Below are 23,221 nucleotides of genomic sequence, written 5' to 3'. Positions count from 1 at the left end.
CGAATTCCAGTGTATTGAGTCCGTTAGGCGGATTCCTAGGTAGTCGAATTCGGCCACCCTCTCCAAGGGTACGGAGTTCAGCACCGGGGGACGACCCAATTTTTTAGGCGGGTTCAAAACCAAGTATTTGGTTTTATTGGTGTTGATAATCAAGCCCCTATGTGAGCAAAACTCCTGGAAGCTGTTAAGGAGGCTCTGCAGACCCATTGGAGTCTTTGAGATAAGGAGGGTATCGTCAACAAAGAGTAATGAGGGGATACGCTTGCCCACCAGGGACGGTGCATCTGCAGAAACTCTAAGCAGGTGCTCAACCACTCCGTTCACATAAAGAGAGAACAGTGGGAGCAAGCACACATCCCTGTCGGACACCCCTTCCCACTGGGATCCTGTCAGTTTTTTCACCATGCGTGCCCCACCGCACCTGCGCAAAATTATCAGCGTGGAGCCTCACCAATAGGGACAGGATATACGGCGGCAACCCCATCTCAGACAAAACCCTCCACAGCTCCTCCCTTGGTACTAGGTCAAAGGCAGTCTTCAGGTCTATAAAGGCCAGATAAAGACTGCCCTTGCCCAGCACCACCACCTTCCAATAAAGAAGGACCAGTCTAAAGGCTTGTTCTATGGTCCCTGTTCCGGATCGAAAGCCAGCTTGGTAGTCCGACAGAATGTTATTGTCGTCTACCCACTGGAGCACCCTCCCCAAAATCACTTTGCCCACCACCTTTTGAGTTGAGTCAATAAGGCTTATAGGCCTACAGTTGGCGGGATCGTCCCGGCACCCCTTTTTAAATATTGGGACGACCTCCGCCCCTTTCTAAGATTCAGGGACAGGTGCACCGTTATTAATGGCATTGAGCAAAGAAGAGACCAGCTTCCCCCATTCTTTGTGGTTAGCACGCAACAGATCACCTGGTAACCCATCAGGTCCAGCAGCTTTAAGGGGCACCAGGGATTTTATTACACTCTCAACTTCTCTAGGGGTGAATTGATCTCCTAATGTATCCCCTGGGGATTCAGCTGTGTAAAGCCTGCTATTTAGGAAGCATTATTAGTTGAGATCCAAGCTTGCGAGAATGAACTAAAGAAAGGCAGCAACCCACTAGTTTACAAAAAGAAACTAGAAGAGATAACAAAGGAGATGGAAGAGACACAAGAATTCATAATGCAAAGAAAACTGCAGAAATTGGGTAAAGACCTAAAAAAGTTCAGCCAAGAGCGGATGCACCCCTACACAAAGGAAGACTATGCCTTCCCAGACCAAGGTTCGGATAATGATTTGACAGGGAAGAACTCCTCTAATAATTCCCTCAGCAGTTCAGAAGACTACACCCCGAAAAGAGGCCGAACCAGCTACCGATACCAAAGTCCCAGGAGGGGTAACAGATGGCAACGACCATACTATCCCGGGTTCAATGTACCGTATTGCCAACCATTCATCCCACAATATGGAGGGTGGATGGATCCATACAACCAATGGATGCAACAGATGCCACAAATGGCAAATCAACAAATGACAGGACAACAAAACCGACAACAACAAGAACAGCCTTTTTTATCCAGGGGCCAAAATCAACCTCGAGGCAGAAAAAAGTCCTTAACCTGGCAAGATCAACAGAGGAACATATTAACAAGGACCATGTCAGCAGCACAACCCTCAACCAGCAAGAGCAACCACTGATAGTCAACCTTTCAGACACAGAATTATCTGAAGACCAAATCAAGATCCTCAATAGAGGCTTAGGATATGTACCTACTCCACCACTTGATACCTTCAAACTCAAATGTGAATTAGCTGAGTTCTGCAGAGTACTAAAATTGAAAGCGTTCTTTTCAAATACTAATGCTCCAACACAAGAAGGAGACACTTCCCTTAGAAGAAAGTCAATGTTCAATCCTCCAACAGGTAGTGTTCCCCCAGAGCTACAGACTTTCGAACAAGCACTCTTGAAAGGTGTAGACAACATGGAAAGAAACAAGAAAAAAAACTTTCAAAACTTGAGCAAGAAAGAGCGCTTGGCTTTAGAGGCTCTACAATCAAATGAGGAAATAGTGATTAAACCAGTAGACAAGGGGGGGGTATTGTAATCCTAAGTAAGGCGGGTTACAACCAACAATGCCTCACCCCCTTGTCAGACTCCACATTTTATGAAAAGATCACTGTAGACCCAACAGAGAGACTCCTAAACACCATAGCAATAATGGTTTATGAAGCAGAAACAAATATGTGGATTTCAAAAAAAGAAGCTGATTACTTACTAGCAAAAGAACCGAAGACCCCTTACTTTTACTCGCTTCCAAAAACCCACAAAAACAGGTCCCCCCCACCAGGACGACCAATAGTTTCCGGTATCGGATCGATTTTAGAACCTCTGTCTAAGTTTGCAGATGAGTACCTCAAGCCTCTGGTCCAGAAAACACAAACGTATCTGAAGGATACCCGGGATCTACTAATACAGATCTCAGAGAAAACCTTTGACCCTGACACAATGCTCCTTGTTGGTCTAGACGTGGAATCACTGTATACCAGCTTACCCCAAGATGAAACCATCCAGATGTTGGAGGACGTTCTATTCATGGAAGACTGGCAGCACAATACTCCTAGACACTTCGTCCTTGAATGCTGCAAATTAGCACTAAAAGAAAATTTCTTTGAATATAACGGAGAGCTGTACCTACAAATCCATGGTACTTCCATGGGCAGTGCATTCGCGCCCTCGGTAGCGGGACTGTACGTAAGCCAATTCGAAAGTCAACATGTCCTAAATCAGGGGTCTCCAACCGGTCGATCGCGAGCTACCGGTAGCTCGCCGAACCCCCATGAGTAGCTCGCACCTTCCGTCTAAATTTTGTAGCCTGTTATCGTCCTTTTTTATTCTTGGTCCTTTTTTCACAGCCGATGCCTGCCCTCACCAAACCCAACTGCTCAGATTGGCCTAATTGAGGTTAGGTGGGGCGGGGCAGGCCAAAGAGGATGAGCTGTTCCTGAACTCTGCACACAGCCACCTGCCTTTCACAGCCTGGCACCGCGATCTTAACCTCTTCGCCGCTAATGACAAGGGTAACTCGTCATGGACTTTATATTGATTTCAATGGAAATTAAATACAAACTAAAATAATGCCTTAGCAGCCAAGTGGTTAATCCTGCAGGACGTGTGCCGGAGCGAAGCAGCAGTTATGCCTGAGCAGAGCAGCAGGTGGGCCGGAGTGGAGCAGCAGGTCCTTGGAAAGCCTGCTAGCATGCAGGTGGTGCAAGCAGTATTAACCTGCTGCAAACCCACGCCATCCGCTTTATTTTCTACCTGGCACATTACATTTAAGCAGCACATCTATCGGTAAGCACTGGCCTGGCCAGTAAACCTCGTAATGCTCTGTTCCCCAGACTATAGCTATGATGTGTGCTGTAAACGTGATGCAGCCGCTGGTATGCCACGGGCTCTTGAAGGACTGGGCCTTGTTTATAGCCAAGTCTGAGCCTGCCGTGTCCGATCTGAACCCGAACTATGAATGCTCTTATGCTAACTACATTTCGGCTGGTTTATGATTGAAAGCGGCTCAAATAAACAACATTGCCTGACAGTTTGAAAACAGCCAAAATTATGACTAAACAGACTAAATCGAAAATGTATGTTTTTTCCCGCTTTCCAGCTCTGGTTTGTACATCAGGAGAAGCAGGGTGTTGCCAAGTTTCAGTTTCCTTTACTGAAGGTACAAAATTAAGAAAACTCTCCCCATCTGCACTCCTGTAAAAAAATGTAAATTGTTCCACTCTTCGGAGAAGCTTTGAATTTCTGACCCAGTTTTAACTATTTCAAACCCTCTTTGGAGAATTCATTGACAGCATATGTACGCTCGTCCAACTAACAAATGTGTTTATTTTTAATATTCAGGGATAGTTGTGTGTTTTCAATATTTAATGCAGCAGCAGCTCACTAACATTACTGCAAATATTCTCTGTACCACCATCCCATTTTTAATATGTGATGTCCTTTTTCGATCTATTCTAAAAAAAACTTTTTTATTGATGTTGCATGAAACATAACATTTCTCTGCAAGTACTCTATATTAGACTCGCACATCTGCCACATTCAAAATAAATTAAAGGAAAATGGTATTTAAATCAATCAGTTTAAATAAAAAATTATTAAAGGTCATCCGGGCAAGGCTCTCTGTTGAACAGAGCTGGTTCTATCGGGCGCCTGAATGGGTGGGGCTCTGGGCCAGAGCCCACTTTGCCCATTCCTTACATCTCTGTTCCCAGTGCATGTGGCAATTCACACCAACACTACAGCAGTTTCTTTGGGTAGCAGAGTATTCTAGTAGTCAAATCCTCATTTTGGAGGTTGAGTTCCACTGCCTCTTGGAAAAAAAATGTATCTGTTAAGAGTGCTTCTCTGTATAAAACTGAAAATAGCAAGTCTTACTCTTCATTCGTTAAAAAACAACAGATGTTTCACATACTTACAAAAGTTGTTTTACTGATGCATTGTGAGCCTCTGCCCTGCATAGCTCCATTGACAAGGCCGATTTTACTTGCACATTAAATGCTTTAAAAAAAAAGTGTGAAACTCTGCTTAATTAATTATTACATTTAATCATTGATAATAAAGCAGGGTTTCAGAGACTTTTCTTCTCCAAATTAATAGCAATTATCTACGAAGAACTGGAAACGTTCCAATTTGCCCAGGCCAAAAGCATCTGTGAGTGTTGAAATGGTATTTTTTTCACTAACTCAGTTAAGCTTCCACTTGATTGGGCCATGTTGAAAAATATGTATTCTACATAAAGATAAATTCATTTTCACCCTCACAAAGAAAACAGTTATTAAAACCCTTCATGAATCAAACTAGTTAAAAATTATTTAAACCTGAACCAGGATGGGACATTTTAAAACTGTAATAAAAAAAATAGTATATGGTGAAGGGGAAAACTAGTGACTGCACATTGAAGCTAGACTCCAATAATTCACATTTAGTAAGGAATATATGTTGAGGTTTAACTTTTGCATTGTGTGAACGATTTAGTCATAATAGCAGTCATAGGCTTGTATCCTTCAGTATCAGTGGCGGCTGGTAGATGGTAAAAGTAGTAGGGCGGAAAGCACCTTTCTGCATTAATTTACTAGAAATGTTACTTTATTGCGTGGAAACACCAGAACAATGTGGGAGCCGACCTTTACCCTCAAACACCGTAATCCGACACCCACAGCTCAACAATGAACAAGACGCACGGCGCCTCCTAACCAGGGACATGACCGACCAGTACACAGCATTATACAAACTGAACCCGACCTTTGCCTGTCATAGTTACACCGAAACGTGTGGGAAGCTCCATGAACTGCCAAAAGCGCTATGAGGTCATACATATGGCAGAATGTGCGCTATACCATTCCGGGGACTGAGTCTAACCAATTCCGATTATTTTAATATACACAAAAATACAGAAAAGGAGCATTCCTCAACCACAGACAGATCAGAGCCCTTTCTGGGGTTGTTTTCCCGCGCTCTGCAGCACCCTCCTCCAGGCCATGTAGCAGGCACACCGTGTATTGTAAAGACGAACCGCCGCGTCTAGTCAAAGGTTTTGTGACACACTGCCCTGCGGCTGCCGCTAACAGATGCAGTCACTGCCCAGCCCAATCCTATCCAAAGACGTGCGGCCAAATAACACACAGTATCCAAGCACACACATCAGCAAAGACCAAAAGAGCCACATGGCGTTTGGAGAGGTCTCGGCCCCTAACATCTGTCACTCCAACTGAAACGGAAGTGTAGCAAAACTTGTAAAGGCAACATACACAATGAGCACAAACATGGCTCTTAGTGAAATACCTTACCTGTTAAGTCCAGACTTAGACTCAAGACTTGCGACTCCCGCCGTCGCTGCATTCAAATTCCTAGGGCTGAGCTCGTCATCAGAAGGCGGCAGGCAGCCTCCCTCTCCTCCACAGCAGCCAGCGCTGTGATTGGTTCGGCCGGCTGCCCTTCTGACGTCATTTCTCTCTGTATGCTGCAGCACAGCAGCATACAGAGAGACGGGGAGAGTGGGAGGGGTTACTCGAGGGCAGGGGGGAGCGGCTTGCCTACTGTGTTAATACTGTCTGTTTGGGTAGCCTCTCAGGCTGTCCAAACAGACAGTATTACCAACAGTGGGCAAGCCGCTCCCCTCTGCCCTCGAGTAACACCGCCCACACAGAAAATATTGCTTTCTCGCCGTGCGAGAAGGCAAGGCAGAAACAAATGGTAGTAATAATAACTATCTTTGTTTGCCTTCTCGCACGGCGAGAAAACAGGGGGGGCGGCGCCCAAACGCCCCCATGGACCAGCCGCCTCTGTTCAGTATTTCTTTACACTTTCCAGGAATGGTTCCAAGCAAGACAAGCTTTTGCTTCAGGTAGCACAACCTGCAGCTGTCTATAGCTTTAAAAGAGGGAGACTGGCCCCTTTTGTTCAAACCACAGTATGGGCTGGGAAGAAATTAGGCTGAAAGTCAATGAAACTGGGCGCTGGGGGGTCTCTCTAAAAAATGCGCAAGTTGCCTAACCTTCAGTAGCTCACATCGATTTTCACTGCTCCGAAGTAGCTCTCACTACAGAAAAGGTTGGAGACCCCTGTCCTAAATGAATCAAACCCTTTCTCTTCCAGTATCCTATACTGGAAGAGATACATTGACGATATCCTTTTAATTTGGGATATTGAACAGGACCTAATACTTTTCATAGACTGGCTTAATAGACTGGATCCCTGGCTAAAATTTACTTACACATCTAACAATACACAACAAGATTTTCTGGACCTTACAATTTTCCCAGAAAACAACACCTTGCAAACCAGAACTTACAACAAGCCAACGGCTAAAAATAGCCTATTATCCTATAAGAGCTATCATCCGAAGCCACTAAGAGACAATCTCCCATATAGCCAATTTTTACGGCTCAAAAGAAACTGCAGCAAAGATGAAGACTACAAGATGCAGGCCCAAGAACTTAGTGAGAAATTAAAAAACAACACCAAGAAAACAATTTCTAAATTTAGAAAAAGAGCGAATAACCAGCCGAGAGACTGTCTCCTGCAAATCCATCAAAAAGAAGAAGTACCAAATTTAACCACCTGTGTAATAACTTTCTGCCCCTCCACCTATGAAGTACAAAAACTGGTAAATAAAAATTGGCACATATTGAATACCGGGAGATTTGATTGGCCCAAACCAAGATTTTCTAATAGAAGAACAACAAATCTGAAGGACGTATTGGTACACACACGACCTACAAAAAAGAAATCACTAGCCGAAACAAGAGATGTCTCAATGACACCCATAACAGGACACTATCCTTGTGGCACATGTGTGGCATGCAAAACAACCACAGCATCAAAAACATTGCAACTATCAGAGACCCTATTATGGGCGCAAAGACAGCATACAAATTGCAATTCAATCCATGTTATCTACATGGTAAGCTGTCCATGTAACAAGAAATACATAGGGATGACCTGTCGAAAAGACAAAACAAGAATTGGGGAACATAGAAGCAACATTAGATTGAAAAAGAACACCACGAAATTATGTTCGCACTTCGTAGAAATGAACCACTCTTGTGACGATCTGCATTGGACTGTGATAGAAATGTTACCAGAAAAGTCACAGAATTCAGAGAGAATACTCTACGAAAAGGAACAGAGGTGGGTGAACCGTCTTAAAACCTACCAACAGGGTCTTAATGACAATGTACCATGGCACCAATTCACCAAAATAACAATATTTGCTAACTATATGTGCCTAATAGAGTCAAGAAAAGTCCCATATGACATCCAGTCTGAAAAGAGAATAGCATTTCAACCTACATTGTAGCAAAACTAGTGAATTGTAGGCCTTGCCCAGGTGATCTGATATTGCAACCATCTTTCTCGCTGTTCGGAGTCACAATTGTGCATTAAAGTCGTAAAAACTACACAAAGTTATTCCCAAGCAAAAAATACCCTCCTTCCAAATAACGCGCATGGCCCTTTAAATATGAGACCGACACGCAGGCCTGACGTCCGGGGGCAGAGTCAGCACAAGCCACAGAAGCACACACCATGCGGGTAATGGCGGCTCCGCTTCTACTCCTGGAGAACGGGTAAGACGCAAAAGTGGGGTTTCTAACGATCTACCTCCTTGTCCCCAGCTCTGCGCTTAAAGAAGCGGCATCCCCCTAGATGGAGAATCCGACTCTTTACAGACAGGTAGGAACGACCGTGAGAGTGTTCTTAATTGTGAACGACATCATTCAGCACTACCTCCTCTCCGCAAAACCTCTTTCTAATGTAGGAGAATACTGTTGATTAAAGACACGTAGGCTCGATCAATTTGGGGAAACAACCTACGGAAACACAACAGCACCAGCAAGTTAGAGAACCAATCTGTAGAAACACAATGGCACCAACTAGTTAACGAGTAGACTGACTTGTACTGAAGATATCGTCATAGAGTACACTAGAAATTACCCAGCAACGAACCCCATGATAATAGGCATACAACATATCAGCCGTTTAATGCCTTTTCAGATGTAGGGTGAATGAGACACAACCGATAATACTGCCATTCCACCATTTATTTCAAGATAATGATGAAACTTGCACAATCGTATCTAGCTCGAGAATTTTAATCCACTGCCCAACAAATCCCTTCCAAACCAACTCTTCAGCGATAAACGCTGACACTAGAAGGATGATACTAACGCTCCTCCTCTTTTGTCCCCCCCCCCCAATCAATAAGACAGTCAAATGAATTTGTGTACTGTTGTATGTCTCTCTCTCTTTTATTACAGATTGTGGAGAGCAAGTTCTCATAACTGAGTGCCAGAAAGCGAACACTTAAGTATACTACACAAGTCGTGTGAGTAGAAGAATTTATGTATGTTAATCCTGACGAAAGCTCCACAGACCCCGTAGGGCCAAAAGGAGCTGAAACATGTCGACAAGCCCATTATAATACTAAAAGATCCAATAACTCGATCTTCCTGTAGTACCATTACATTTTATGACAGCAGAACCTCACCTGACATTAAAGCATCAGGGTGACTTTCACTTTTTAACATTTTCCTTTCTACCAAAAACTTTTGTTTTGCTTTTCACTTTTTGTGGGGGTAACCCTCAATCTCTGGACACTGCATTCTAAACCAGAGGTGCCTCTGGATGAGGCTGGCACTGAGCACGTATTGGAACATCTAATGATAACTGCCAGAACATCAATGTGGGGCGGATAAAACATATATACCGCTTTTCCGAAAAACATTGGGGCATATTATCAAGCCTGTGCGCTAAAATTATCGCCGCTTTATCGGCCGAAAACGGCCGATAAAGCGGCGATAATGGGCTTGATAATATGCTCTATGGAATTCCAATCGAAGCACATGTTAGATGTGAAGACATCTAACATGGGCTTCGATTGGAATTCCACAGAGCATATTATCAAGCCCATTATCGCCGCTTTATCGGCCGTTTTCGGCCGATAAAGCGGCGAAAATTTTAGCGCACAGGCTTGATAATATGCCCCCTTGAGTTTTTGAGGGTGTTTCATTTACTCTTCTAACAATGGTTTAGAACTGTTACAAGTGTCCTTTTTCTTTTGATTAATTTCATACTCACCATGGGGAAATAAACGGACACCATTTTTTTCTTTCCTCCTCCCTACCAGTTGATTAATTGCTATTTAAGATTGTCTGGGGATTCATCTCATCAGAGGTGTAAAGGGAGAGAAAGTGGTTATACCAGGTTTGGGCTGGGATGTTGCATGTAATTAGAGTGAGATCTGGTTAGTTCCTAATTCTAATTAGATTCCAGAACCCTCTAGAATCTCTACCAGCACTTGCTTCCATAAGATCAGACCAATACCTATCCTCCTACTCTTTCTTAGCTGCTTTAATGATCTGGGTATACTTTTTCATAGCAAACCTAATCTCTGACGGGGATTTGCTTTTAACGGCAATATTCAAAGCAGATTTTTCCTCCCTGCATTTTTTGGTAAACCAGCCTGGTTGGTTCTTTAGTCTCTTGTCTTTCCCGACTGGAGGATCTCTAACTGGGAGAAGGAAGAATTTACCCAGAGCATTGGTTATATTACAGAAAAGGGCTGTCACTTCACTGGGTGTCTGGGTGGACAAGTCCAATTTGGACTGTGCAGTTGCTAGGAGCACCCCTATAGCTAGCATTTTGCCCTCATCCATGGCGACACTGCACCACTTCAGGCGCCTCCCACAGTTAGTGGGTCCTACTACTGAAGTGTAGGCTAGATTAGAGGGCATGCGCGCACTTGGTTCCCCGGGCCACAAAGGGCGCAGAGTCAAAGAGAGGGGATTTGATCACTGTCAACTGTAGGTGAAACCACCATATCCCTCACAAAGCTCCACAGATTTACGTCGAGGAGGATGTAATCTATCCTCGACGTGTGATACGCCCTATTGTAGGTGTGGGCTCCCATAGGATCCGAGGGCTTCCTCCCGTTCACAGCCCTCAGGCCATATTCCAGGGTCAGGGAATTAAGTTGTATGGCCCGTTGGGACCACCTCCTAATGGGTGGAATAGTTAATGTGGGTATTCCGCTCCTGGCATCTTCTTCGGCAAAGCCCAGGATGTCCTCCGTAGCAAGGCGCTCAAACGTGCGGTTAAAATCCCCTGCAACCAGGACATGTGATCTGTCCGGGCACTGTCTAAGAAGATCCTCCAAGCCTGTAACTGTGGGTGACTGCAAGCCTCCTTTCGACCCCCTAGCATAAATATTGATGATGTCCAGGGTAAGCCCTCTCTGGGGCCCCTTTAGTGAAATTCTAAGTAGGTCAGGGGAATTGGTTGCGTGCTGCACGACTTTACACCCAAGCGAGACGTCAACCCATATGAGAAGGCCCCCTGAGGGGCGACCCTTCCCTGAGGAGGAGGGAACTGCGGGTATAAAGAACGATGAGTACCCCACCTTGTGGCAGGGTTCCCTGCTCCACGTTTCTAGGAAAATGCAGATTGAGTAGGCCTCCACAAGGGTATTCCAATCAGGAAGGTCCAGCTTCCTAGAGATGCCCGCAACATTCCAGCTGAGAATCCTGAAAATTGGATCCGCCACAGCCGGCTCCGTGCGGGGCTCAGACCCGAGTTTACCCGCCCGCCCAGAAGTAGTTAGTGGTGAGCCATCCCTCATGGACCTCCCAATGTAGGTAGCGGCGAAACCACATGTCAAGTCTAGTGGCTGCCTAAGGAATAGGGGAGTAGAGTTAGAGGGACTGCCTGAATCAGGCTGCGATTGAAGGTTGTCACTAGATATTTCCGGGACACAGATCGTAGGAACAGCTGCTGCACTCAGACGAAAGGGTGTGTCCCGGGGTCAAGTATTAATTCAGTACCCAAACGCCCTTGTGTGGTTCTCTGGCCAAGCGTATGGTGGATAAGAAAAAGAGTAGTGGTGGTTCTCCGGAAGAAATGATCCATACCTCCCTCCCCACCCTTGGTGACTAACAATTGATGAGCCTAGCGGTCTAGCATAAAAATAGCTCAAATCCACTAATCCAATACCCTCCCCTCCATAGCCTTGCTGCTGGTTGCAGATGAATGGAGCAACCCTGGCATCCTTAAAATTCACCACCACGCAATCCCCCTGGAGATGCTTGTGTCCATTTCCTACCCACCCTACCCTCCTAACATTTAGTATCAGGCCATCCAACTCATTAGGCAGAGGTCTATTCACTCTTAACCAGTGCATGGCTTTATTTTTTAGCGCCTGGTAAGGTTCATGCTGGTCAGCCTTCAGTGGCGGGACATTAGTAAGAACAGCAACATAGGGCTGACAATCTGGTGAAAGGTTTACAGGGGGGAGTCTAGCAGCCTCAATAGAAGGCTGAAAGGGCTGCTGGGTGGTAGGTGCGGACTTAAGACTATTTCTACTGGGTTGTTCCGGAAGGACTTTAGGGTCTTTCCTGGAGCGCGGTGCTTTCGCCCACGTGATAGTAGGTCCTTTAGGGTTTGTAACTAGGGAAGCAGGACTAGCTGGATGTTGACCCTGAACCTTTGGGACACTGATGTTGGGTGAGAGCATGGCAGGAGAAGTAAAAACTGGGTCAACCAGTACAGCAGCCTGCTGCGCAGACCCATAAGAGCAAGCCGTTTTAGTGGTGAGTTGAGGCGGTACAACCTCAGGAGCTAAAGCGTCTCCATGAGATCTGACCTGCTCGCGCTCTCTCAAGTTGTTTTTAGCCTGTAATTTCAACAGGGATTTGAGAGAGAAAAAATTGTCCAAGGTTGACTGCTCAAATCTGTCTAAACGATCTGCAATATCCTTAACCCTTTGTAATACGGGGAGGATCAAGGACCTTACTAACTTCTCAATCTGCTCTATGGGGGGAGAGGGCAAAGGCAGATCAGAGGGAGGAGTGCTCACTGCTAGACCCTCCGGATGTGAAGCTGGGTTGGGCTGGGTAGGGGTCATGCTGACTTCTGCAGATGGAATCAAAGAATAAACCCTCCCCGGCACCGCAAGTTCCTCACCACCACTAGTATGTTTAGCTTTAAACTTTTTAGAGAGTTTGGGCGGCCCACCCCTTGGGTTGATGGCAAATCTTTTCCTCTTGAGGGCAGGAAATCTGGGACCCCCGCCACCCACTATTTTCCCTTTTGGGTGGGAGGTGCAAGCAACACTAGAGACTGGGGGGTGAGTATTATCAGCCATAGGAACTAAAGGTGGCACCGATGGTGAAGGGGACTCTGGCGGCTCGAAGGAAGCAGGAGACTCTAACCTTGAGGCAACTACCCCATTCAGCCTATCCAGGCTAGCCCTGATGGCACCTATGCTATCACGCTCTGGGGCCTGGGGCACTCCTACACCACGCATAGTATTATTAGCTGGAGATGTTATTTGTGCTAAGGCCCCTAAGGAGGAACGCTTGTGAGAGAGAGGTTCAAGAGACAATCTACGTTCAGTGGAAGCAATTTCCTTCTCTAACACAGAGAAGGCTCGAGTTATAAAATTGTCCAAAGTCTCATTTATACTCCCGCCCCCCCCACCTTCCTACCCTTTCCAGATCTAGTAGTCATGGGCATGGGCAGCAAGACAGCTGAGTAGAGCAAACGTCCCCCAACAATATCGATGCACTAAGGGAATATAAAACTGAGCTTGCAAGGCAAAGCAGGATTCCAAAATAGACAAGATATAAGGGGGTGGTCCAGCCCGGCCTAATCCGGCCTGTGACGGCCTTGAACGGTCCCGCCCTTGTCCCGGGCTTCTCCTGGGACGCTCCTGCACGCTCCCTCGAAGCGGAGGTCAGGGACTGTTAAGTAGCACCTGAGGCGGCCGAGGGCGGGGCTTGCAGCCGAACGCGTGACCAGCTGGATCGGGTCAGGCAGGGACTCCTGGTACTTGTAGTCCCTGCAGCATTTGCCGTGTTCTTGAGACTAGCCCTCTCGCCTTCAGTCGGCACACACAACACCCAAAGCAAGCAGCGGCTCCCTCTAGAGTCCAAAGCCGCGAAGCTGCACCCGCGTAGCGGGTGCGGCAAGATGCAAGCAGGCACAGGAACGTCTCTCACTGTGGCAGTAGGTGGTAGTTACTTCACCCGGTCCCGGTCCAAAAGGCACAAAGAATCCCAGTTGCGGTAGTGAGCACTGGAGATTTAATAGTGATGTGCGGGCGGGGCTTGCAGCCGAACGCGTGACCAGCTGGATCGGGTCAGGCAGGGACTCCTGGTACTTGGAGTCCCTGCAGCGTTCACCACGGTCTTCAGACTAGCCCTCTCGCCTCCAGTCGGCACACACAACACCCAAAGCAAGCAGCGGCTCCCTCTAGAGTCCAAAGCCACGGAGCGGCACCCGCGAAGTGGGTGCGGCGAGATGCAGGCAGGCACAGGAACGTCTTTCACTGTGGCAGTAGGTGGTAGTTACTTCACCCGGTCCCGGTCCCAAAGGCACAAAAAATTGATCAACAAAAAGGGATTCAGGGAAACGTTCAATAGTGTTATGCTTCAAACGTTTTACTGAAGCTTTCGTCTGGTTGGGAGGATAAATGATTTTGTAGCAGTTACTTCCAGCCTTAACTCGAGTGGTGGACGTATTGGGACAATGAGGAGGATGAGGGTGGGGGGATAAGAGAAGGGTGTTACTAGGAAGACCGTGGTGAGGAGAAGTAGAATTACGTAGAGGGGGCACATATTCCAGACGTCGGGTGAAGATAACTGAACTAATGTGCCATCCGGGAGGTGAGGTGATTAGGCACAGATTGCTATCCCAAGAAGATGGGGGCTTGGAAGTCTCTGAGGTTCCGCTGGTATTTGTTGGGCCCTTCATCTAGGTATACATGATGCCACCTCGCAGTAGATGATAGTTACAAAGGGAATTGTTTACATATGACAGGGCCAACTAGACCACTGTCAGGACCATCACAAATCAAATTTAGTAAAAGTAAAATAGATCATAAATGAACACCCAGTATCCACTGGTGATCCCTGTACTTAAATCAAATCAAATCAAAAGTCATAAAAGACGACATATTTAAAAACAACATGGAATAAAAAAATAAAATCACAGCATCAGATCCATAATACAGTAATGGAATTATTTCATCTGATATTCTACACAATCTGAAGGATGTTCTTATATGTTCTGCTTCTAAGTTGATCCCATCTTCTGATTGTTCCATACACTTTATTTAAGAGCATAAATATAATGAATTAAAAACACATTAAAAAAATAGAACTGGATTTACAATACATTTGTAGTTTTTAGACAATCAAAGTTTAAAAACAGAATTAAACTGATGGGGTGTTCAATAATTTTAATTTGTTCATACGAATTGCCCACATCCATTTCAGGAATTTAGGATGGAAGTGGATTTCTCTGGAATGATCCCATGATAATTTCAGGATGATTTAATGATAACTAAAAAATGAGCATAGATTGTTTAGGATTATATTAGGACGACTACAGAATGAGCATGGATTACTAGACAATGACTACATAAGGTCTTTAGGATGTTTATGGAATACTCTTGCAGGATTTTATGCCAACGGCAGGCCAAGTTTTCATAGCTCCCAGGTGATTTAATGAATAACTTAGAGTGGCTGTGGATCACTAATACATCATTACGGGCTGGATACACCTTGAAAATTCCATGTTACAGGCACATTAGCCGACTGCCAGTATTCCCTTGCAGGGTCCCACTATTAGTTTAGGAGTATGGATTTGCTGGTAGGGAAATAGTTAGAAATAGTTAGAGGATCGCCTCAATAAACCTTCCTAAAACAGGCATCTTGGATGTAATATGTCTTCTTTATACAATATCATGAATTATTTGCAATGTCATGAGTTCTAAAGTAAGGCCTGGATTTACACAAGTGTCACTCAACGCAGCGCAACACCCAAATTTGCTGCGTTGCATCACATGGTGAGAGCAGGAAAGTGCCATGTCTACCCATCTTCCTTGCACCACTGCACCATGCACACACATTTGCACTATGGTGCAAAGGTGCCTGCAAGAGTCTAGCTTAGGTTTTGTACTGGAAGGGCCCCCTTGCTGTACAAAAAAATACTATGCCTAGAAAAACCTGAAACTTTTCCCATTGTGGATGAGGGTTGTAACAAATACCAATTTGCTCTGGTTTATGAAAAGATTTTGCATCAAGTCTGCATTATAAAACGTAAGCAAATCAAAAACAAAACTGGTCCCAATTATAAGATCAATATTCTCCTACTCTGGAAAGATTACTTTTTAAACTCTAGCGTGAGATGGGGACACTGTACAAAATAAATCTTAGAAACATTCCTTTTGGCTAGCTTTGTGCTGTAGAAATACTATATGCATACAAAAGTAGTGGCTTCAACAATGTTATACTTTGCATTCAGATAAAAATAACAACTTGTGCAGCTACTCCCATACTCCTGACTCACTGGGACTTGCCTTACTTTGAGGTACAGAGCATTAACTGAAGCTGTTTAATGTGGTGACCAGTGGCAAAAGACTGAAAAAGTAATGGTTAAATGAAAAAGCATCAAAGGGGACGTGTTAACATTTAATTTTTGTGATCTAAAACACACCTTTGGCCCCATAGAAGCCAGGATACTGAACAAGAGTACATAGAGACAAGCATTGGAAATGCAATAGGTCTCGCAGTAGTAAAGTTTGAGCTATAGGTGTTATTTATTTTTTTGTTTTTTATTTATGTGTTTTTTCTAAATAGCTAAATTAATAGCTTTCTTCTTTACAAAGCCAATAGTTATAATTTTTGTAAATGTGACACCTCTAGCATTTGTAAAGCAACATGTTTTGTATTAACGGGACTTATATGTGACTTATATGTATTGATGTAAAAAAAATCAATGGCTTTAAAAAACAATTAATAATTAATACGTAAATAAAATGGATTTTATTTTATATTGCCAATAGCTTAAAGTTTATTAAATATATTTAGTGAAGATGCTGTGGTTGCGCTGAGTGAGGGTGAGTGAGGGTGAGGGTGAGTGAGGGTGAGGGTGAGTGAGGGGTTGAGGGTGAGTGAGGGTGAGGGGTTGAGGGTGAGTGAGGGTGGGTGAGGGGTTGAGGGTGAGTGAGGGTGGGTGAGGGTGAGTGAGGGTGAGTGAGGGTGAGTGAGGGTGAGTGAGGGTGAGTGAGGGTGAGTGAGGGTGAGGGGTTGAGGGTGAGTGAGGGTGAGGGTGGGTGTGAGTGAGGGTGAGGGGTTGAGGGTGAGTGAGGGTGGGGGGTTGAGGGTGAGTGAGGGTGAGGGTGAGGGTGAGTGAGGGTGAGGGATTGAGGGTGAGGGGTTGAGGGTGAGTGAGGGTGAGGGTGAGTGAGGGTGAGGGTGAGTGAGGGTGAGGGGTTGAGGGTGAGTGAGGGTGAGGGTGAGTGAGGATGAGGTGTTGAGGGTGGGTGAGGGTGAGTGAGGGTGAGGGTGAGTGAGGGTGAGTGAGGGTGAGGGGATGAGGGTGAGTGAGGGTGAGGGGTTGAGGGTGAGTGAGGGTGAGGGTGAGTGAGGGTGAGGGGTTGAGGGTGAGTGAGGGTGAGGGTGAGGGGTTGAGGGTGGGTGAGGGTGAGTGAGGGTGAGGGTGAGGGGTTGAGGGTGAGTGAGGATGAGTGAGAGTGAGGGGTTGAGGGTGAGGGGTTGAGGGTGAGTGAGAGTGAGGGGTTGAGGGTGAGTGAGGGTGAGGGGTTGAGGGTGAGTGAGGGTGAGTGAGGGTGAGGGTGAGTGAGGGTGAGGGGTTGAGGGTGAGTGAGGGTGAGGGTGAGTGAGGGTGAGGGTGAGTGAGGGTGAGTGAGGGTGAGTGAGGGTGAGTGAGGGTGAGGGGTTGAGGGTGAGTGAGGGTGAGTGAGGGTGAGGGGTTGAGGGTGAGTGAGGGTGAGGGTGAGGGGTTGAGGGTGAGTGAGGATGAGTGAGAGTGAGGGGTTGAGGGTGAGGGGTTGAGGGTGAGTGAGGGTGAGGGTGAGGGGTTGAGGGTGAGGGGTTGAGGGTGAGTGAGGGTGAGTGAGGGTGAGGGTGAGTGAGGGTGAGGGTGAGTGAGGGTGAGTGAGGGTGAGTGAGGGTGAGGGTGAGTGAGGGTGAGGGGTTGAGGGTGAGTGAGGGTGAGTGAAGGTGAGTGAGGGTGAGGGGTTGAGGGTGAGTGAGGGTGAGGGGTTGAGGGTGAGTGAGGGTGAGGGTGAGTGAGGGTGAGGGGTTGAGGGTGAGGGGTTGAGGGTGAGTGAGGGTGAGGGGTTGAGGGTGAGTGAGGGTGAGGGGTTGAGGGTGAGTGAGGGTGAGGGGTTGAGGGTGAGTGAGGCTGAAACAAATATATGGTTTCAAAAAATCCAAATCGTTCAAGATAATAATGCCATATCTCTAAACTATTTCCTAGAATACACAATTTGAATTGGAGATTACAATAAACTAGTTTCCTTGGTCTGATTTCTTTTTTGCTAGTTAATTAGTCTCTAAACTTGATAATGGTGTTAAGTAATCAAAGCATCATGACAAACGAACAGAACAAACAAGTTCATTGTATTTTGCTTAATCCGATGTTCTCCATAAAAGGAACACCAGGCTTGCTAAATTCCGTGTAAACAATCTTCTTCGTGAATCATGATACCCAAACCAAAGTAAACGGTGCGATTTAAAATGATATCATGTGAACTCGGTGAGAGGCCCGTAGAGTAGACGCCAGAAGCACGTGCCCCACATTCCAAGCACGAGACATGGAGTAAGAAATGCTGTCGGTGGTGCTGAAAACCTGCGTTGTAACGCTGTGAAGTACTTTTAAGCAAAACACTTATTTCTGAAGAAGGGGAAGGTACGCTGCCAACGGTTTCTGTTTGCTTCCGATGCTCTCGTTGTGCCAGCCAAAGAACATACGACACGAGGATGACTGAGTGTTATTGCGTTACAGCAACCAGCAACACACGTGTGGAGATGTTATAGAGGGCGTGCCTTCAAAGGGAAGGTTGTGGATTCACATGCATCAGGGAGCACTGTGTGTTGTTAGGAGGGCATTGCTGTGGGGAGGGGGGAGGAGAAATGCGACATGGCGGGGAGGGGGCGGAGCGGGGGAGAGGGTGCTAAGCAGCAGGGTACAGACGGCTGAGGGAACAGACGGCGAACAGACGGCGGGCAGGGGAGGGGGCGGAGCGGGGAGGAGGTGTGAAAGCATCAGGGGCCTGGAGTGCGGCTGAGGGAACTGATGTGCACGCGCTTGAGCTTAAAAGTCACGGGCACTGCAAGGAATCGCCATGATTCCTTGCAAGTTGGATAAAGAGTGGATAAGCCCCCATAGTCTCGCTTGCTCGATGCGCATGCGCATCGACAGGCGAGACCTAAAAATCCAGGACACTGTTCAAGAGGGGAAAAATGCCAGAATACTACAATAAGGCTTAATGAAAGCCAGCAACTTCAATTTTAGTTTTTAGATTCAGAGTTTTCTTTAGTCCTCTTCCAGTATTGCAAATCTTTGTAGCCAGATTCTTTCTCATACTTCTGTTGTCCAGTGATGGCCAGCCTTCATCCCTGCACATAGACTTCATAGAATCCGGAGGAAAAAGAAATTAACATACATCAGTATCATGTTAACACCACTATTTTAGGTTTTTAATAGGACTGGGCTTTTTTGTAGGCAACAACACTGGAACACATTGGTTGGTCGCCAACGTCACAAGGCCATGTCAGAGGTCACTGTGATTTTGCCATTGCGTGGTGGCCTCTATGCCTGAGAAGATGCCAACCTTTGGACTAAGCCTGGGCGGAAAATCCGTTACGCTTGCGGATTTTGCGGATTTTCGGTAAATTCGCAATCCGCGAACGCTCGCGAATTTACCGAAAATCCGCAAATTCGCACGCAGCGGATTTTTTTTTCTTGGTGATACAATTTTGCGGCGTGCGGTGTAAGTTCGCAATTGCGAACATGTAGGTGCGGCGGGCAGCAACAATCTCGCACTCGCGAAATTAAAAAAATTGCAATTCTGCACAAGAAATCCACTAGCAAGCAGCATAGACCTTCTGAAAATGATGATTTTTATCTGAATAACTCCTCAGGTTGACATTTGCCTGCACTTTTTTGGATTTGAGGCGTTTTGACTTTCTTTGGATCACTTTTGGATTAGAAATCAACTTTCACAAGTAAGCTTGTTTGGGGCATTACAGTTGCTGTAATGCTGTTCTGCAGAAAAACGAGTTTTGCAAAAGTGAAAGCATTCAGCAGGTGCAAAAGTTCAAACTCATCATTAGTAACCATACCCTGTAGTGCTTCCTGACTGGGGCCCCTCCAGAGTTCAGTTGCTAGTTGCAACAATTGTATGACCCTGCTCTGACCCTCACAGCAGGCTCATAGAAAAGCTACAAGTAGGCCACAAAGGTCCTGGAAAAAAAATTGCACTGCAACAGAAAGAAAATTACAGATAAGGAAGCAGGTGCCAGACTGGAATTTTAAAACAGTGACACATTAATAAATCAACCCCAAATTAATTCATGTCAGTTGAAGCAGGGCAGGTGTGCTTGCTTTTTCCCCCCATAATCTACAGTGATGATGAACCAGAGGGTGGCATTGATGTACCAGAGGGTGGCATGGGTGAAACAGAGGGTGGCAGGGGTGAAACAGAGGGTGCTGGGAACCTGTGATGATGAACCAGATGTAGAAACAACATAATCGCGACCGTTGCGAGCCGACATGTAAGTTCGCAATTGCGAACTGGTACAAAACCCTCGCGAAAGGGCAGAAATCCTTGCGAACACACAAAAAAAAATCCGCAAATTCCCAGTTCAGTGGCTAGTTGCAACAATTGTATGACCCTGCTCTGACCCTCACAGCAGGCTCATAGAATAGCTACAAGTAGGCCACAAAGGTCCTGGAAAAAAAAATTGCACTGCAACAGAAAGCAAATTACAGATAAGGAAGCAGGTGCCAGACTGGAATTTTAAAACAGTGACACATTAATTAATCAACCCCAAATTAATTCATGTCAGGTGGCATGGGTGAAACAGAGGGTGGCAGGGGTGAAACAGAGGGAGCTGGGAACCTGTGATGATGAACCAGACGTGGAAACAACATAATCGCGACCGTGGTGAGCCGGCATGTAAGTTCGCAATTGCGAACTGGTACAAAACCCTCGCGAACTGGCAAAAATCCTTGCGAAAAAAAAAAAAAATCTGCAAATTCGCGAGAATTCGCGGATTTTGCAGATTGCGAGTTCGCAAATTCGCAAAATTCACGTATGCCAGATTCGCAAAATTCGCCCATGCTTACTTTGGACAAAAGTCTTTGATATTTATCAGTTATCAAAGCGAAAGCACAGAAGCAGAAGAAGCTCCTTGCTCTGGATCAATGGTATCAGTAAGAGCTGCCCGCCTCTGTGCTCTCAAGGACGGGCAAACACCTGACGCACAATGAGCTGGTGAAACTAATGGAGTGGAAATTGACTCGGGGGAACAACAAATGGTGATCTCTAACCCAGTGAAACCGTGGATGCATGCACTAGGCGGGCCTTTCAGCTTCTTCCTGATGTGGGAGCAGCCATCACCGAGCTCAGCCAGCTGAAGGCTATCGGGCCGGCAACAGCATCAGCGGTGCTGGCTGCAGGCTCTCCAGAAACGACAGCATTCATGGCAGATGAGGCACTTCAGTCCATTCCTGGGCTGACTCCGATTCAGTATGCCCTAAAACATTACCTGCTACACCTGGACAAGATTAACAGCTGTTGTAAACTGAACAAAGCAGGCGCAGGAGTGGAGTGGACCCCACACCGTGTGGAATTATGCCTCTAGGCTTGGGCGGTGGCTGAGAAGGTGGGCCCTGATGTTATGGAGACCCTGGGGTCAATGGCTGTTGAAGGTGGAAATCACAATAGCACAGAGAAGCGCCCAGCAAAGAAAATAAGAACCAAGTAAAGAACACCTGTTTATTAGTGGTCAGAAGCAGAATTGACTGTCTGAGTGGATGAAAACCACCCTGAAGCATCTAGTGCCTTCCTATGTCCTTCAGCATTTTAGCAAACTCTACTGACGCATACTCTGAGTTTCTTTCATGGAGGATTCCCATCTTCCTATGTTATACCCTAAACCTTTATACCTGCAACTCTATGATCTGGTACTTCATTACACTGTTAAACCTAAATATTGGGAGTATAAGGTGACTCGCTTACTTCTTCTTTTGCATATCATATTCACACTACTGGGTATATTGTACTGGCCAAAGTTAAATAATAGAATTTAAAGAACCTCTTGCACCATAAGGCTAGGAATGTGTTATTCTTTATCCGACTTCTAGTTTGCCCTTTTCTAGTTTTAAGATGCTATGACCCTCTTCTACCTTGCAGGCAACGGATGCTTTCTAAGAGATTTAAAACCTAAGATTCAGAGCGGACTGCCAAAAATAAGCAAGGAATACATTGATCCTCTGCAACTGTGGAAAATGCAACCATATTCCCATCGATGCCCAGGCTGCTGGCGCAAACCGCCTCTTAGTTCCCATGTTGAGTAATTACCAAAATAAAGAGACGGGCGCTGGAGGCAGGAATCACGAACAGAGTTTATTACTCATGAGGAGAGCCAGTCATTTCGGACACGAAACACAGTGTCTTTCGGGAGGTGCTCTGCCAAGTGAGCTTGAGACTCGTGCTTTTATACCTTTACAAAACAGTTGGTGATACAATCAGAACGGTATGACGCACAAGAAGGTCATCCCTATAATCCTCGTGGTGATCCTACTCCACATATGCTCACAATGGGGACCTTTAGACCTGCTGATAAGTGGGGAGGGCAATCACGCAGCTGAGTGCTTTGGTAGGATGTACGCCTGATCATGGCCCAGGGGGGTGGGGTGGCTAGGCATACAATAAGGGCAGTAAATGGTATCTCCTGGCATAGGCGATGGCCTCGGACATGTGTGGTCAGCCGGGCTTGGGGGAAGGGGGTTATCAAAGGAGGGGTATTCATGTCTGCGTGGACAATCGAGCGCGGAGGGAAGGCTTGTCAACAGAGGGACATTCATGGAAGGGAAGGAGGTGCTGGTCAGGCGCGGCCGTGACCCTCAAGGACAGGGCTTTGCGTAAGAAGAGGGTTTATGACTTGTTCATGCGAGGAGAAGGGGGGGGGGACAGGGTGCGTGCAGGACCAGAGCCGCGCAGAGAGGGAGAGAGAGAGAGAGAGAGATCTCATGACCTGTACATGGGAGAACAGGGGCAGCCAGATACAACTGGGGGGGGGGGGGCTATGTCAGCTGAGGCGAAGGATGCTTCTTCGAGAGGGAAATGGAGAAGGCCTGGGTCAAGCAGGAGGGTTACCTTTCACATCAGGGTCGTGCAAAGGGAAAGGGTGTCGAGGTCTATACATGGGAGAGGGGGTGCAAGATACGCGCAGGAGGGAGGCTAGGGATTCCAAAGGGTAAAAAGGCCATGGTGCCTAGAATGGCTGTACATATGTATAGGGGTACGGGTTTTTACTGGCAGGGTGATATAGTCAATAATTTACAGTATCCATGGTGCTCACAAGGAGGGGAGTGGGAGAAGAAGGGAAATGACTGCTGTCTATGTACATCGATTTTTGTCAGATTTCACAGTCGCCCCTTTTTACATAGCAGCAATCATTTTTACAGTTTATGACATTCTATGCAGGCAAGCATCGGTGACGAATTAGCACTTTGTCGATACTAACATGTGGCGTATAATCATAGACAGCTAAGGTGAAGGGAAGAATGCAGTACATACGGAATTACATTTTCGGTGTGTTCCTGACAGTTAAACGCATTACATAGCACAAATCTTT

General features: G+C 46.2%; 1 pseudogene; it reads left to right on the top strand.

The window, feature by feature from the left end:
• Positions 1-2,201: 2,201 nt before the first annotated feature.
• LOC147702995 (uncharacterized) lies at positions 2,202-21,489 on the top strand (annotated as a pseudogene).
• Positions 21,490-23,221: the final 1,732 nt, after the last annotated feature.

The sequence above is a fragment of the Lissotriton vulgaris genome, chromosome 7, assembly GCF_964263255.1.
Source record: "Lissotriton vulgaris chromosome 7, aLisVul1.2, whole genome shotgun sequence".
Lineage (NCBI taxonomy): Eukaryota > Metazoa > Chordata > Amphibia > Caudata > Salamandridae > Lissotriton > Lissotriton vulgaris.
This window is presented reverse-complemented; position numbering and strand designations above follow the sequence as displayed.